At 38.8% G+C, this 15,994-nt stretch overlaps 1 long non-coding RNA gene across 1 annotated transcript; it reads left to right on the top strand.

The window, feature by feature from the left end:
- The first annotated feature begins 328 nt into the window (after positions 1-328).
- On the top strand, positions 329-2,367 carry LOC120442504. The gene is made up of 3 exons (XR_005614736.1): positions 329-412; positions 891-957; positions 1,982-2,367. It is a non-coding gene; the product is annotated as an uncharacterized LOC120442504 (long non-coding RNA).
- Positions 2,368-15,994: the final 13,627 nt, after the last annotated feature.

Raw genomic sequence — 15,994 nt, 5'->3', positions numbered from 1 at the left:
TTACTCATTGTCTCATAATTACCAATATAAACCTATAGGCTACAGTCCCACACAACAACCAACAGAAATTCCTATTCTAATAAGGACACATACAATCTTTCTCTTAGCATGTAGGTATGAACACAAAGCCGAGAGGACAAAGCAAAGATTTTTTAAAAATTGCAAAGAGGCTTTAAAGTGATTGTCACAGTTACTCCATTTTTAAAGCATAAAGAGACGGAAACGGAGGTTCTGGCACACAATCTGAATCAACTGATAGAAGTGAAAGTGTAAGTGGAACCAATAAACTGGATCGATGTCCTTGAAACTCCCCAACCCTCAAACACAGAAAGCCTGGCACAAACAGGGCAGCAGCAAGACTTACAAGAAAGACAAGCAGGGACGGAGGTTTGTTAAAATGCAGCTTGCATGGGTAGGTTAAAGCGTGGTAGATGTGTAATTTGCCAGATCTGTTAAATCTGGCTGAACTAAAACTATCCTCAATATGATTTTTATGAGTTGCTGCAATTTTGTTTTCACTGTGTTTGGTAGTTGTAGGAATGGTTTATATGAGCATTTAGCTGGTATTCTAAGGTTTTTGTGGTATGCGCATTTCAGTTTTTATGCAATCCATATTTGCATAAAAAACCTGAAGTCATGGAGGGTTGCATACCTCCATGCATTTGCCTTTTTTTTAATTTCAGAGTTTAAAAGAAACTTTATTTTTAAGCCGTAATTACTTTTTTTTTAGTTCTCGCTAAAAAAAGTTGTCATAAGTTCTGCAAAAATACTGGGTACATATAGTTTCTATTTTTAATGTGACTGTCTTAAAATAGCAGACATTTCCATTTCCTACATGCTGCTTTTTTGCTGTTCTCTTGGATTTTTTTTTCTTTTTTTTGTTTAAACAGCAAGACTGAAAATCATCTCTTGTTTCCTTTGGACGTGACTGCAGTGTAGTGAGTTTGAGGGTCTCAGGTATATATGTATATTCACACTGCCTCTTAAATATCCTTACAGCAACAAAATGAGTATAAAGTTTTCCTATAATTCTTGTTTGCATTTTTGCATTTCCCCTACTCTGTCTCATGTTGTGTATGTGTTCCCTTTTATTAATAAAACACAATTCATACTACAAGTAAAAATTCAATTATATGAGAAAAAGTCCAGAAAGCTGTTCTGTGACTTTGCCACTGCTTTGCTGGTGACTGTTGTTCAAGTTACGGCAAACTGAGTAATTAGAGTGTCGGTAATTATCACATGGGGGTGATTTCGGGATTGTATTTTCACTTCAGCTATGACTCATAACGCAATTTTATCGGCCTGCTTTTCCCATCATTAACTCTGCCAGGTTATGACGCAGCAGTTCTGATCAAACATATTGCACATGTCGACATTTGGAGTTTTTCACTCTTATGTCTCTATGGTGAGCTGTTTGCAGACCACTGCTTGGCCAAGACCAACTGGTCAGAAAGTGACTAATAAGTACACAGACACACAAAAACACATACATGGGGATTTATAAACATAGCCGTACTTCCTTCTTTTTCATAGGCCAAGCTGACTAATATATAGACGTGGAAAGAACCAAATATACTCCTGACGTCCTTACTGTGAACTTATTCATCCAGTACTCACCAAAGACACACAAACAAAGACATTTGAATATACACAAGTACTTTTGCTCAGCAAGCAACATACCAACTTATAGTAAAAAATATTTGCTGCAACGATGACATTAGATTGTAAGTATGAATGCAAGTCATATGTGCAACAGGCCGTGTTTACATATAAGATGAGATATGGCCGTTATTAAGAAACAGCTGAAAGTTCTGTTACTCAACATAGGTTCTTGACAGTTTGCGTGGGTGTTTATGCACGTCTGTCATCCTAAGCGGGGAACTGAAAGCAGAAGATTTTATTCCAAATATAGATATAAAATAGACACTGCCAACAAGCACTTTTATTGAGTTTTTTTCTGTTTTGTTTTGTTTTTTTGTAGGTCAGAATTTCTGCACTGGATTAACGCAGTGATGAAACCCTGAGGAGGAAGCAAGGAAAATCAAGAAATTTTCACAATCCCTTTTTGTGCCAGGAATAAAGCTGAAGGTGTTTTTCAGCTTTATTCTGTCTCACAAGATTTTGAGTCAAACAGGAGCAAAAACTAGAACTTTAAAGGCATGAAAGCACTTAAAACTTGAAACCCAATTGTGACTTGCAGTTTTCTATTTTATGTAAATGCTTGTGACAGCATGGTTGTTTTATGTTCTCCTGTACTTGATAAAGTCTAATATGTCACTTCAAGTTATTTTCATTTCACTACTCAGCTGTTAAAGAAACCTTTTTCCCATCTTGGTGCACAATGGGCAAATAAAGAACTGGATTTTAGTTTCATTTGACCACAGAACTTTCTCCAAACCCTTCTCTGAGTCATTTGGATGGCAAACTCAAGACGAGCCTGTACGTGTGCCTTCTTGAGCAAGGGGACTTTGCAGGCCCTGTAAGATTTCCTTAGTATGTTACCAGTGTTGTTCCTGGCGCCAGCTGCCTTCAGATCATTAACAAGCTCCTCCCATGTAGTTTCAGGCTGATCCACCACCTTTCTCATAATCATCCTCACCCCATGAGGCTGATGGCCGTTTTATATTTCTTCCATTTATAAATAATTGCATTATCTGCCACCAAGCTTCTTGCTGATGGTTTTGCAGCCCATTCCAGTCTACAGTCTTGTCCCCGATGTCTTTTGACAGTTCTTTAGTCTAGTGGAAGAAACTGATTCTGTGGAAGGGCTTTAAAAGATAACAAACTGAAATCGGGATTATCAGTAATCAATTGATTGATTGATTAATTGATTAATTGATTGTAATCCGTGTGTCAATCTTTGGAAGCCAGAATTCTCGCTAAAGGATCAAATAATTATTTCTCACAGTGATATGCAAATCCATTCACAGCTTTTATGTAACACTGTGCATTTCTTTGTAAGTGAGCAAACTTACAAGTTAAAGGGAATTAAAGAATTACTTTGTCCACTATACTCAGAAACTCTAAAAGGCAGAGAGAGTTACAGCAAGACCCCAGCACAGATCGGTGCAGGCATCAGTGACAACAGTTGTGACACAGATGTACTCATGAAAGTATTAAAAAAGGAACTGAAGCGGGTTGCATAGTAGCTTGTAGAAGTACAGAAATTGTCAGTAACCTTCTATAAACTTTCCCAACACAGTAGAATTGTATCAGCTAAGGCATCGTTATTGTAATCTGCTGCGGAGCTTGACTTTTTCACCTACTTGAATCAACAATGTGCTCTGTTTTTTGTTTACCGAGATTTTTAGGGAATACCGTAATGGCAGAAAGCCAATTGCACGCTGCCTACTTAAGTACATGTATATGCAACATGCTTGACTGAAATTCTTGTTAAGGACATAACTAACATAAATAACTGCACGACTTCTTGTTTTCTCTCTTGAGTTCATGCGCACACAAAGTAATCTGTCATCATGTCATGTCTTGTGTCTGCTGCCAAGACAATGCAGCCAATTGTCCCCCACTCTCTCTGGGTCACACATAAAATGCTTCAGTGTAACTTTAGTGGCTAAAGATTCAATCACACGCTCAGATTATAGGCAACAGTAACCTGTCGACGTGCATCTGAAAAACACCTTTATACAAGGTATTTATGCACACCGAATGTACACTTTAGTGAGTGAATGCCTATGTCTCTGTGGAACATACTCATAAGTTAAGTTGTGTGCATGTGCGTGACTTCAAATGTCTCAGTTTTCACAGGAGATACAAGTCAGTATCATTGCTAGATTCTCTGAATTTACACATGTAAAGGAGAGCTTGAGAATGGTATGTTTTTATGGATGTGCTTGTTTGAATTAAAAAGGCGCCGTGTCAGTAAATTAGTAGAACTGATGCTACTTATGTGCTATATGGGCAGTTTATTGTTTCATTGAATTTGTAACTTTGTAGCACGAGATACTTGAAAAGGAAGCATAGTGTCAACAAATACAGATCTAGCTGAAGTGCAGGCTTACAGTGGAGAAATGGTAGTAAACCCTTAACATGCTATTCTAGAAAATATGTAACTAAAGCCTTGATGGATGGGATAGATGTGGGCAACTGCCAAGCTTTTATACAATACATGTAAGCAGTCATGTTCTAAACAAGACAACTCACAACCTTAAGCAAGCAAGAAGAGGAGAGCTACCCTTTATTTTTTGTAACATTATTTTATGAGTTTTATTATTTCATGTTGTCATTATTGCTCAGTTTTGTTGTGTTGTTTGCATTCATGAGTTTTAAAGTTATTTTGTATGACAGCCAATGTAGTGTTTAGCTTCAGAGCACTGGCTATTTTACTCATATCCATCAATTCAGTGTGAGGATGTCGCTCCTGAATTCTAATGCATGCATATCCAGTTTTAACCTACAGGCACACTTCTTTTTAAGCCCACAAATCACAAGGCTGGGGTCATATGGATCATATATTAGCCATATGAAATGCTTCTGTAGTGTAAATGGAGCTGGCAGGCCGAGTGAAATGAGAGCAGATGAGTAAATTAACATGAATAGAAACAAGAGAAAATGCTGACATTAAATATTCACAGCTGACACCTTTAGCTGTGAAACTAAATGCCTTCGTCCTCCTTCGCTAATCCGTGTTCTTCGTCCTGTGTTTGTAATCCCCCTCCCTTTTGTAAAGCCTCTCTCACTCTTTCCTTCCATCAGAAACGGTACATAAGGCCGTGATTAACCAAAAAAGTTTCATTTTGATTGGTTTTGATTTCTCCACTCCCCGCATTCTGGCTGGAGATAAAAAAAACAAAAACAAGTGCTGACATTTCAAATGTTCTTTTATTCATTTATTTATTTATTTATTTATATTCAGTGCAATAGGCACAATTACATCACAGTTAATTTATATAAACATTTAACTCATCCCAGTAATTCCCATCATGTCCAACTTCCAAGCCTCCAAGAACTGAGCTAATAGGTCAAGTGTAGTTTGGCGCACACACATGGAATAACAAATCATATGACACATTTTCCCCAAGATTTCATCATCACTAAACTTATGGCAATAATTTTTTAATCTTCTGTGTGGAAAAATTGCAGTTCTGTATTATTATATTTTTCTTGTTTATTGATTTATTGGATAATATAATGTAAGAGGCCTGTGTTACAAAATTATGTAATGCCCATCTATTATCAACTTACTAAAAAAATGATAAGTAAGTAAAATGTATTATGAAAGAGCTTTATATGCATGTGATCGTTTTACTGTAAGCTAATGATTTCTAATGTTTTACTGAGCCGACAGTGGGTTTTCACTTTCAGTCCATTTTGTACTCTCGTTTCTTGTTTTTTTCTTCTGTTTTTCCTCCTTCCCTGTCTCCTGTCCTGATTATTTTTACGTCTTTATTTCACAGCAGCTGTCAGTGTCTTGTCAGAACAATGCTGCTCGGTTCAGGTTGCTGTATATGAGTATGTGTTGCTGCATTTGACATGCTGGCATTCCTGCAGCCGCTTGCTGAATGTTCGGCCCTCCACACTTTGCTTATTCAGGCCACTGTTCCAGAGCACGTGGGGAATTAGTGTCTACGTGTGCGTGTGAGTCAGGACATCTTAGACACACTCCTTATCATAACAAGGACGGCAGTGCAGGGAACAAGACAGAGGTTATTTTAAAATGAGGGGTGTGTGTTTCTGTTTCTTAAGCCCACAAAGCTTCAGAGGACCCCAGGTGGGACAGAAAGACAAGGAGATGACCGTGCGTGTGTGTTTGGACAGTAGACTCTATACCTTGTCCATCTTGGCAATGTGAGGAATGTCACTGCAGGCTCAGCTCTCCGTCAGATCGAAGCACAGTTGTTGGCTGCTTGGAAAAGAAAGAGCTCCCGACTGAAGATTTACACCCCAGACCGTTAAGGACGATGACACACTGCCTGACTTTCAGAGACAATTATCGCTGTGACATTTGGTCATTGCAACCTTCCAATTTGAGTCACTCAAGACCAAAAGAGTCTTAAAGTGCCATTATTCCATGTATGACAGAAGAAGGTTTAAGACTCATGAATGCCAACAGAAGTAAATCTTCCTAACTTTTAGCTAACAGTACCAACGGTTGGACATTTATGTGCTACTCAGTTTTTGTATCACTCATTAATCATGTTACTCTAGAAAAAGACGTCAATGTATGGCTGTCACAGTGTGTCAGGTTATTGCAATTATCCGGCTCAGTTCCTGAAAATGATGTGACATGTTAGATGTCAGGAGTGAGGCTGTGGTCAGTGCACTGCATGAATTACAAATGACACAGGACCCTGGGAAACTTAATGTTGTGTTAAGTAACTGTATTTCATTCTCTTCTGTTTTTCTTTCGTTCCTTCCCTTTTCACATGTATGATTTGGCTTCCTAAGCAACACTTACTGTGATCCAGCCTCGGTCTGGTTTTGGGCAATCAAGTTTGTTGATCAGTTGACAATTTCTACCCTTTTCTATTTTCTTTAGTGATGTAGTGTGTGTCTCCGGCCTTAGATGTCGCTCTCTTCCACATCAGCGCACTTGGGTTCAGTTTAGTGTGTTGACCTGCTGTGATCGGCCTGTCACCTCTATGTTATGGCACCCAGAGTAACCATCAGGCCACCCTGCCAGGTGACAGCAGGCTCCTTTTGTAGCATTGTCTCCCTTTGGTGTCGTTGTCGTATCGGTGCATGTATGTGTGTGGTGGCTCTGATGGAAAGTAACACATTTTCACATTTTTCTGTGGCAGCTGCAGTGCCACTGCTTTTACACTCAGGAATATAAACTGATAACAAACCAGTGATGATTTTTTTAAACATTTGTTTTGCTTCTTTTCAGTCAGCTCAGCAGAATGTTTTACTTTTACACCACTATCTCCATTCAGTTCTGTTTGCCGTGTAATTTTCTTAAGTAAAGCTGTATCCATTTGTCGTTGATAAAGCACCAAAGACATTTTAATTCCCTGTCCTGTTCTGATGGTACAGAGCTTTGAATAGCTTTTGGGTTCCCCCTGTAGGTGGAGACCAGACGGCTGGACCACAGCAGAGAAAAGCACTGCAGGGGTTCAGCTGTCAATCACATGTTTGGACAGACTGAATGCCCCAGGCCCACCCAGTTTATTTAACACATACTTTGAAATGTACAGTTTTTTTGTGCATTTGCTTATGTTACTTAAGTGGCTCCACAGCGTAGTGATGTACACATCGCTTCAGGTTTCTTTCAGGAAGGGTATCCTGGGTAAAACTGACAAATGAAAACACGCAGAGCTACCTCCTGTGGTGACCCCTTGTGATGAGGGAGCAGCAAAAAGTTGCTAACTATGTACTCACTGTCTGCCGTCTTTCATTAAAGGCCATCCTTCCAAAAACCCCACTATCCAATCTGTTAACTGACTGCCTCTTGGCCTGATAATTTTATTTGTAAATACAGACAAAATCACAGCTGTTTTTCTCAAACAGCTACAGTGTCATCGGGATTTTAGCGGTGCACAGAGAAATACAATGAAAGTTTTGTTTACTTATTTATTGGTTGGTTTAAATACTGGGGTGTTTTTGTCAGTATTATGTGGTTTTTCTGTTTTCTACACAACATTATAATTTGGCTTTATTAAAAAGAGTTTGAGAGGAGGAAATAGATAGTAACACAAGTCAAACACTAGCCACATGCTGCGTAAATACAAAACTAAAGGGATTTTTTTATCACTATGGGGACACTGGCATCACAACACAAATAATCCCCTTGGCCGTCAGTTCTGCAGATGGTAGAAATAACTGAGGCTCTTTAGAGTTTAACACCTTTCAGTATTGTTCTGAATTTGGCAGTCACCAACGATTCACTAATCATTCTCTATATCTTTGTTGTGTATATATGTATATATATGTATGTCAAAAATCTGATGACTGGAATATTTTGAGGGTCACTGTGGGGCAGCTAGTTACATTTGGTTCTAGCTGATGCAGCTACTCATTCTTTATTTGAGAGTGTGCCAAACTGTCTGCTAGGTTATCCCAGTCTATTACATAGTCACGCAGAAAACTCAGAACCGCCCACTTCACATTGCAGATATTTCACGTGCAGTCCCTTGAATGACAGATGAGTCATTGACTTCTGAAGGTCTCAGGTGCCCAAGTCACCTTCAAGTCACTTCCTGTGTGTACACCCCTCTTTTGAGTCTTCCATACTTTTACAAGTGATTCTAAAAACCAGAATGAAGAAAGATAAGACCGCAACGTAAAGGTATTCATCAATCCAGAAATGTCTAAAGCTTGTTCAATGAGTTTCCTGTGTTTAATAGTTTAGTGTTAAAATAGAAAACATCCACTACTTTAAGAAATTAATTCTAACAGAAGGAAATTCTAAGACAAATAAGTCAGAGATGAAAATAAAACTCTTAAGTCTTTTACAGGATTGTCTTTGTTGAGACATGCTGCTGCCAATGTGTATGCGGTATGCTGTGCACTGTGTCGAGGCAGATTTACAGCAGGTTTGGCCTTGTGCTGTCAGTCTGTGTGATTATTTGGAGCAGGTGTGTGTGGGGGGGGGGTTCAGTCACAGCTAGGTGAAGAGTTAAGAGTTCATCTCGCCCCAGAAGGGAAAGTTAGCCGAGAGCTCGTCACTCTATTGGCCTCAGATTAGAATGGAACAAGAAGGTGTCGGAGGACAAAACAGGTTAACTTTTATCTTTTTACTCATGTTTATGTGACACTACTCTCATATCAGGAGCTTGCAGTCCAGATTTAGACTTTTGGTGATGTTGAGGTGGCAGTGATGAACACATTATCATCTTTTCTAAAACTGCCATATTTCTTGAAAGTAAAAGCTTTTACATCACTGTCTTGGGATAGTAAAACAAATCCCTTCTCTATAAATGACAGTGTAATAATGACCAAAGCAAAAGTACAGAAATGATGAGTATGAATGTAAAACTGAAAATGAAACACTGGAGAAGCTTTATGATGAGATGCATGATTTTAAAGGTGAATGTGTCGCCTGTCTTGGTTGGTTTTATTAACATTTTCACCACCAGTTGTTCTAAACTCTCCAGTCACTAATCATTTAAGATTCTCCCAAATATTTTTGTGGGGTAGTGATGATTTTAACCAGGAGGCCTGAAGTGGGGGATACAAAGCAGTCATCTGTCTGTGGTTCCAGCAGGAGGATCATCATCTGACCCACAATCCATAGGGTCACATTTAACCTCCAAACATTTTAGCCTCTAACACATGATGCTGTTATCACCGTCTCATTTTCCCATAACAACTTCTGTCTTTGTTACACTGTTGACTGCAAAACTGAGAAATATAGACTTGGACTGACATACTGGCCATCTGATAATAACAGATTATCACTACATTAATTACATCAATTTTATGTTACATTGTAGCTAAAAGTTTTTTGATGTTTTTTACTTTTCTCTGAGTGTGTGAAGTAAAACAAAGAGTGGAGAGGTTTTGCAACATTTCCAGCCCAACTGAGTGCAGGTCTGTCAGCTGATTTGTGTTCACAAAGCCACAGTGGTAATGTCAAATCTCATATCCAAAATCTGAAAGATCTAAAATGCTGCTAGAAGACACTCTTAATAGAAAGAAAAGAAAACTGGCAGAGAAATTGAAATACTGGTTTAAGTGGGATATGAATTGAATAGTTACCCTGTTTATGTGGGACTGCACAGTATTTTTATTCCTTATCGCCCTGCCTCACAACTTGAGATAATGTCTCACATTTTGATTGGTTCTGCAGGACATACACTTTTCTAAAGTCTGGCTTTTGTCCAGTGCATATGAAGTGAAGGCTTCTATTATAATCAGACAAAGGCCATACTGTGCAATGCCATTCTCATCAGGGAAGGTTAAATGCCACCAAAAAGTCACAGGTTTATCAGATGATGGATAATATGATGGAAACTATCATGAAAGAAAATGAAGAGGCAGCATATTCTCAGAAATAGAGTTTCTGTCTTTTTCACTAGAGTTGTGTTTCACTTTTGCACATAGGGAAAATATGGTGTAAAGGGACACAGTGTATAATTGGGCCACAAATGCTAAAATTGTCAGATATGGCTCAAAAATCATTGTGCCAGTTGATGGATACACCCAAACTGAAACCCAGAAACTCTAATCAGACAGAAGAGCAGCTGAAATAAGAGTGAAATAAATCTCAGACTACCTTTCAGCATTGTTGGCGTGTCCCACTTTGTCCCACACACACAGGTGTTAACTCCATGTTGGGATTTGGCCACCCTAGTACTATTTCAGATGACCAGAGAAAATATGTAGAAAGAAAAGTGAACTCCATTTGAAAAGTATAAATGAATTCTTTCCCTTTACTTTAATTTGAATAAGATGCTTTGAAAAGTGTGCATGTCTGTGTGAACATTTGTTTCTTTTCTAATCAGCTTTCATGTTGCAGTTCGAAACTCTTTATATGTTTCTTATTTAATGTTATGCACCACATGAGGTTAGAATAACTGTAATTTGGTCATTTTGTTGTGCATGTACAAAGACAATAAAAGTTTTGGTTTTTGAAAAGCTGATTAGACGTGACCACAAAATCAGTTTTCTCCAGCAGTAATCTTCAGTTACTAAGTAACCCATCTTTCCCTAACATGTGATTTTTAAGAAATATGTTTTGGGGTTTTTGACCTTTTTAAGGGATGTTTCCATCATTATTTAAATGTGTTAAATGTTAATTCATTACTTATGTTTCAGTGTTTCCACATCACATTTATCATGTTACTGTCTGTGTTGCTGGAATATTTTTTTTGTTTCCACAGAGTTTAAGAAAAAACAAGAAAATGTGAGTAAAAGAGGAAGCTGCTGAAACTTAATACAATAGTATCTTGTTAGCTTATTCCAAAGATTTGTCATATCTAGGACAAATCCTCTATTTACCTTTACATTTTGCAACCTGAGTGCTTCCTCCTTCACGCTGCTATGCTCGTGTGCCACCCTCATGGGGATCCACATGAACACAGTACTTGTCATGAGATTAAGTCGCATTTTTACAGAAACTAGAAGTCTGCAGTTTTACTATTGCGCTCTGTGGTGTGTTAATTCACAATAAGACTGTCTAATCATGCACTAAGTTAATCTGAGTTCACAGTGAACTCTTTATCTTCCTATCTGCAGTTTGTTACAAATTTAATATGGAAAAGATATGATTAGTCCCTAATAAATATTTTACTCCACTTTACATTTACAAGACCTTTATAATAACATGATATTAATATGGAGTTTAAAGATTTCTTTTTAACTTTAGTGTATTTTCAAGGCATACGAATCTGGTATATTTTTAGAATCCTTTTTGCATTATCTAAGTGTATGAATTCATTATCTGACCCTTTTGAGCTACAGGAGGATTTTTTGGCTGCTGGGATAATAAAAATATATATTAGTGACATCTATACAAACTGCAGGTGACCGTGGCTATCAGCTTGTCATTTGTGATACAGCATCCTCTGAAAACCATCCCAAAAATAGTTGCTTTTTCTTGGCGACAGCCAGGAGCATTGAGCAACCACTTGCCAAAAATTTTTCCCAAGAAGCTGTAGATGTTGCCAGGAGGGCGCTGAGCAGGCTTGTGTGACTTACTGGTGAATAAAATATGAAATTTGAAGTGATTCACTAAATCTCCTTCCCTGGGACTATTTACTGTCCCTCAACTCCTGCGGTTCCATTTGGCTCCTCTCCCTGGGTGCTCATGCTGACCGTGGGACTGGGATGTGCTGCTGTCTGGCCCAAACCACCAATGGAGATATTCCCGCGTGTTTGTAGTTCAAGACGCTAACATGCTAATAGCTTCTGTGGTTTAATATTCACTATTGATTGCAGTGACTTGGAGTTTCTGAGCTCATATAGGCTTTCATCACCACTCTGGTGATTCAAGTGATCTTGATAGGACAGAAAGTATCTTCACAACATAAATTACCATACTACCTATTAAAATCTCTGCTTATTTCTTTATCCTTACTTGAATGTTTTCTTTGTGATTTTCATTGTGGTGTTTTTACTCTCTTTGAAAATAAATTTATATAAAGGCTAAATCAAATCTTGAGTACTTGAGGGGGAAAACAAGGTTTGGAGAAGGTGACGTGCTCATGTTCACAAATTAAAAAAAAAAAAAAAAAAAACCCATCTGTTGATCTTTATCAGTGTGTCTAGCTTTTTTGTTTACGTTTTTTCTCTCTCTCAAAAAAGATACCTGCTAACTGAAATATAGGCTAGTTCATCAAACAGGGCTGGTAAAGGTTACATGCAAAAAGAATTCTAAAAATACATTTTTTTTCCAAAAAAGCAACGATCAAGGATCTTTATAGACCCTAAAGGGTCATTTGTTGCTCAGTGAGCAGAGATCACACAACCGTCCCGCAAGCAGTTATAAATAAACAATAAATACGACATAATTTGCATTATGTAGTAAAGTGACAAAACAGTAAACTATGTAAAGGATATATTTCATTGCATGATAAAAAGTTTTTGATTGAAGAATGAAGAATGTCTTAAATTATCCTCACTACAGTTCATGTGGATGGCATTAGTATTACTTTACTCCAAGCAGGTAATATGTATTGTGTAATGGATTACCAGACCCTCCTACTCGTCTTCCTGTGGAGCCTGCAGTCTGACTCAGACGACTGTGTGAGTGCTCCATACAAAGAGCCAACCTGCACACAGCCATAAATAAAGCTCCCCTCCTACCCCCCTACCCCTGGGTGTGACAGGACAGGTTGAGATGAAAGGTTCCTGTCTGCTAGCTTCCCCTGCAGCTTCTTATTAAAGAGCTTTTAACATGTAAACAGAACAGAGACACACACTCATAAAACAGAGAGAGAGGGGGGAGAGAGTGGTTGACTCTTCCTTCGTCTCCATTTTGATTTTTCCTTTTCTATCACTTCCTTTCTCAGACTGCACTCACTCTGAGCCATCTAAATATGACCCCATTCATTTGTGTGCAACATGTGTCCACAGTATGTTTTCAAGTGATTTTTGCAAAGACGTTAGTCTACACTGAGGTATAAAAACAACAAAAAAATTGTAGATAAACCCCTTGTGTTTCCTCCTTGTAGTGCTCCAGTACTCATTGCACTACTGCACATAAGACAGTGTAACACCATTACTGTGCCACTTATCTACAGCATATGATCCGATATACCAGTGGTATCAAACAATGTGCCGCTTCACACAGGGGAACAGAAACAGAAAGTGGTATAAAGAATAAGATTTAAGTCTCAAATTTAGTGTAGATAATCTTATCTCTGAGGCATCCTCTAAGATCTTTTTACTTTTATCTCTTTTAGAACTTTGTATTCCTGCTTTTCATTCTCTTATCATCTTCCTTTTCTTGTGATAATTTGAGAGGTATGCCATTTCCTTTATTTCTTCATTTCAACATGATGTCTTTCTTCTGTCTTCATTTTTACCAGCTGGAACATTTTACGGTACAACTCTGAATATTTGTCTACGTCAGCAGTCTTTGATGGTCTGTCTTTCTAAGAACAGCCAGGTAACACACACACATACACACACAAACTCAAACAGACACTCAAGCACTCCTGCTGGTTAGTGTAGACACAACCCCACTGAGCGGGTCAGGTCTGACAATGGACCGTCAGCAGGGAAGACACAGCAGGTATGCATTTTAACATAAGAATGGAGGAATGGCGCACAACCTGGCAGAATACTCAGTTCTCATCAGGTGTCAGGTGTCTGACAGATCACACAGATTCTGTCAAAAATATCTTCACTCTCAAGGTCTAAAACTCTTCATTTAGTCTCTCAGAGATGGGAATCTAGAGCGCCCACACGCTTCCGCACATTAACGCCTCTCCATTCACTGACTTGTTTAGACAACCTTCCAATCAATCCTTCAACTTGTTCTCCTGAAACAAGGCCATGTGTGTGTGTTTGTGCATCTGTCTGTACTTCCGTTTAGGTGATTCATAATCGCAAAGGATGATGGGAAGGATAGGTCCATTTAGGATGGACAGGTGTGACCTTAGATGGCCCCCTTTCAGCTTAAATGGGATGGAGGTTCAATAGTCACTTTATTAAAGATCGAACTACTGTTGTTGGGTTCAGGCGGCATAATCCATAAGACTGTTTGACATCCAAAATCAAAAGTGTGGGAGGTCATGGATCCTAAGATATCCAGTGATCTAGTGAGTAATCCAGGTGGAGGCATCGTCCAGACTGTGGCATGTCATTTGTGTTTGAATATTATCCATTAGCCAATTAAAACCCAGCTACAAACTATAAAATCCATTATGCTGAGTCATCAGTTTTAGACAAAAATGTTTTCATGAGATGTTATAACTGTAAGAAAAGTTGCTTTACAAGATGCTTTACAACTTTGCAGTCACACACCATTAACTTTGCTTGACTGGCATCATAGTCTTGGAACTGCAACATCACACATCACTCAAGAGCTGGGGCTGAAGATACTGCGCCCAAAGTCCCCCATCACTCACAAGCCTGAAGCTTGCTGATTTGCAGCAAACTTTTTTATAAAACTCTTTATAAAACTCTGCCTGGTGTTTTGATGGTCTGTTCATACATGAATGGCGTACTGTCTCAGTGTTTGTAGCTATGTGTCTAAAGGAAGTCTTAATGATGACGTTGTCTCACTGTGATTGGCGGATTTGACAGGTAGACAAGGTTTTCAAATTGATCAGCAGTAGATGCGATGCACCCTAATGTAAACACCCACACACACCTTTTAACAGCTTTGACAAAGGCTAAGATAAGATCTGTGTAGCTTCCAGGGATGTTACCTACACACACACACACACACACACACACATACAAGAAAAGCTCTCTCTCTATGCCATTAGAGGCCTATGTAAGACCCTGCATTTGTGTGCCATAAAGTCCTTTATGACAGTGGTCCCCAACCTTTTTTGCACCACGGACCGGTTTATGTCCGACAATATTTCCACGGACCTTTAAGGTGTCATGGATAAATACAACAAAATACAACCACTACAAGTACCAAAAAAAAGAAGATGTATTCATAACACATGGAAAAAGACCCAGGGAAACCAAGTTAACGATAAAAACGATTAAAAAAAAAACCGCTAAAAACCCTGAAAACCATAAATTTCAAACCCAAATCTCAACTCTCGCGGCCCGGTACTAAACAACTCATGGACCTATACCGGTCCATGGCCCCGGGTTTGGGGACTGCTGCTTTACGACATAAGCAAATGAAATTAGTTCATCATACAAATATTATTAATTGGGAAAATGACCTGTTTTCATCTTTAGCCTCATCGCTTCATCAATGTCCAACTTGCATATTTTTCCCTTTTTCTCTCTGAAACTTAAGCCTCTTTCAGAGAAGCACTCCTTTCCATTAATATGACAGCACTGGAACGCGTCAGCTTCAAAAACACAGTGTCAGTCTTGGCCGTATAGAGCAGCTCTCGCTCCATCACTGTGATGGATATATTTGAATGAAGCGTTGAAGAACACTAACACAAAAACAGCCTATGTCTGAATGACAGAACGCCATCACTTTAACAAACTAATTAAGTCAGCGATGTTATGTATCCCATGTCTCAGAAGGACTATACACACACACACTCAGGCCCACGCTCTCACACAGAGGTGCAGTTGTGAGTTCAAAGCGCCGCCTCGGGCCGCTGATGGAGGGAGAGTGGGGGAAGCTGGAGAATGAAAGAATGGATGAATGAATGAAAGGAAGGTAACATACCTGCAGGGGTTAGAACAGGTGAGCTTTAATGGAGCCTTTCCCTTTCAGTGCTCAGACACACTCACTCACATACACACATACCTGCATACCATCGCTCTTTCTCTCTGACCCTTGCCACAGACCATTGATCTATAAGGTTGACTGATTTATTCTTTTCATTTTTCTTTGCATGCAGTATTCACATAACCTTTTTTTTTTATGATATTCACCTGATATTTATGTAATCATACTGTAAAACACAGCATATGTGTTGGACCTTCTGCCACAGAGGGTTTT

The sequence above is a fragment of the Oreochromis aureus genome, linkage group 11 (assembly GCF_013358895.1).
Source record: "Oreochromis aureus strain Israel breed Guangdong linkage group 11, ZZ_aureus, whole genome shotgun sequence".
NCBI classification, from domain to species: Eukaryota; Metazoa; Chordata; class Actinopteri; order Cichliformes; family Cichlidae; genus Oreochromis; species Oreochromis aureus.
The sequence above is the reverse complement of the archived record's forward strand: the minus strand, read 5'-3'. Positions and strand labels throughout refer to the sequence as shown.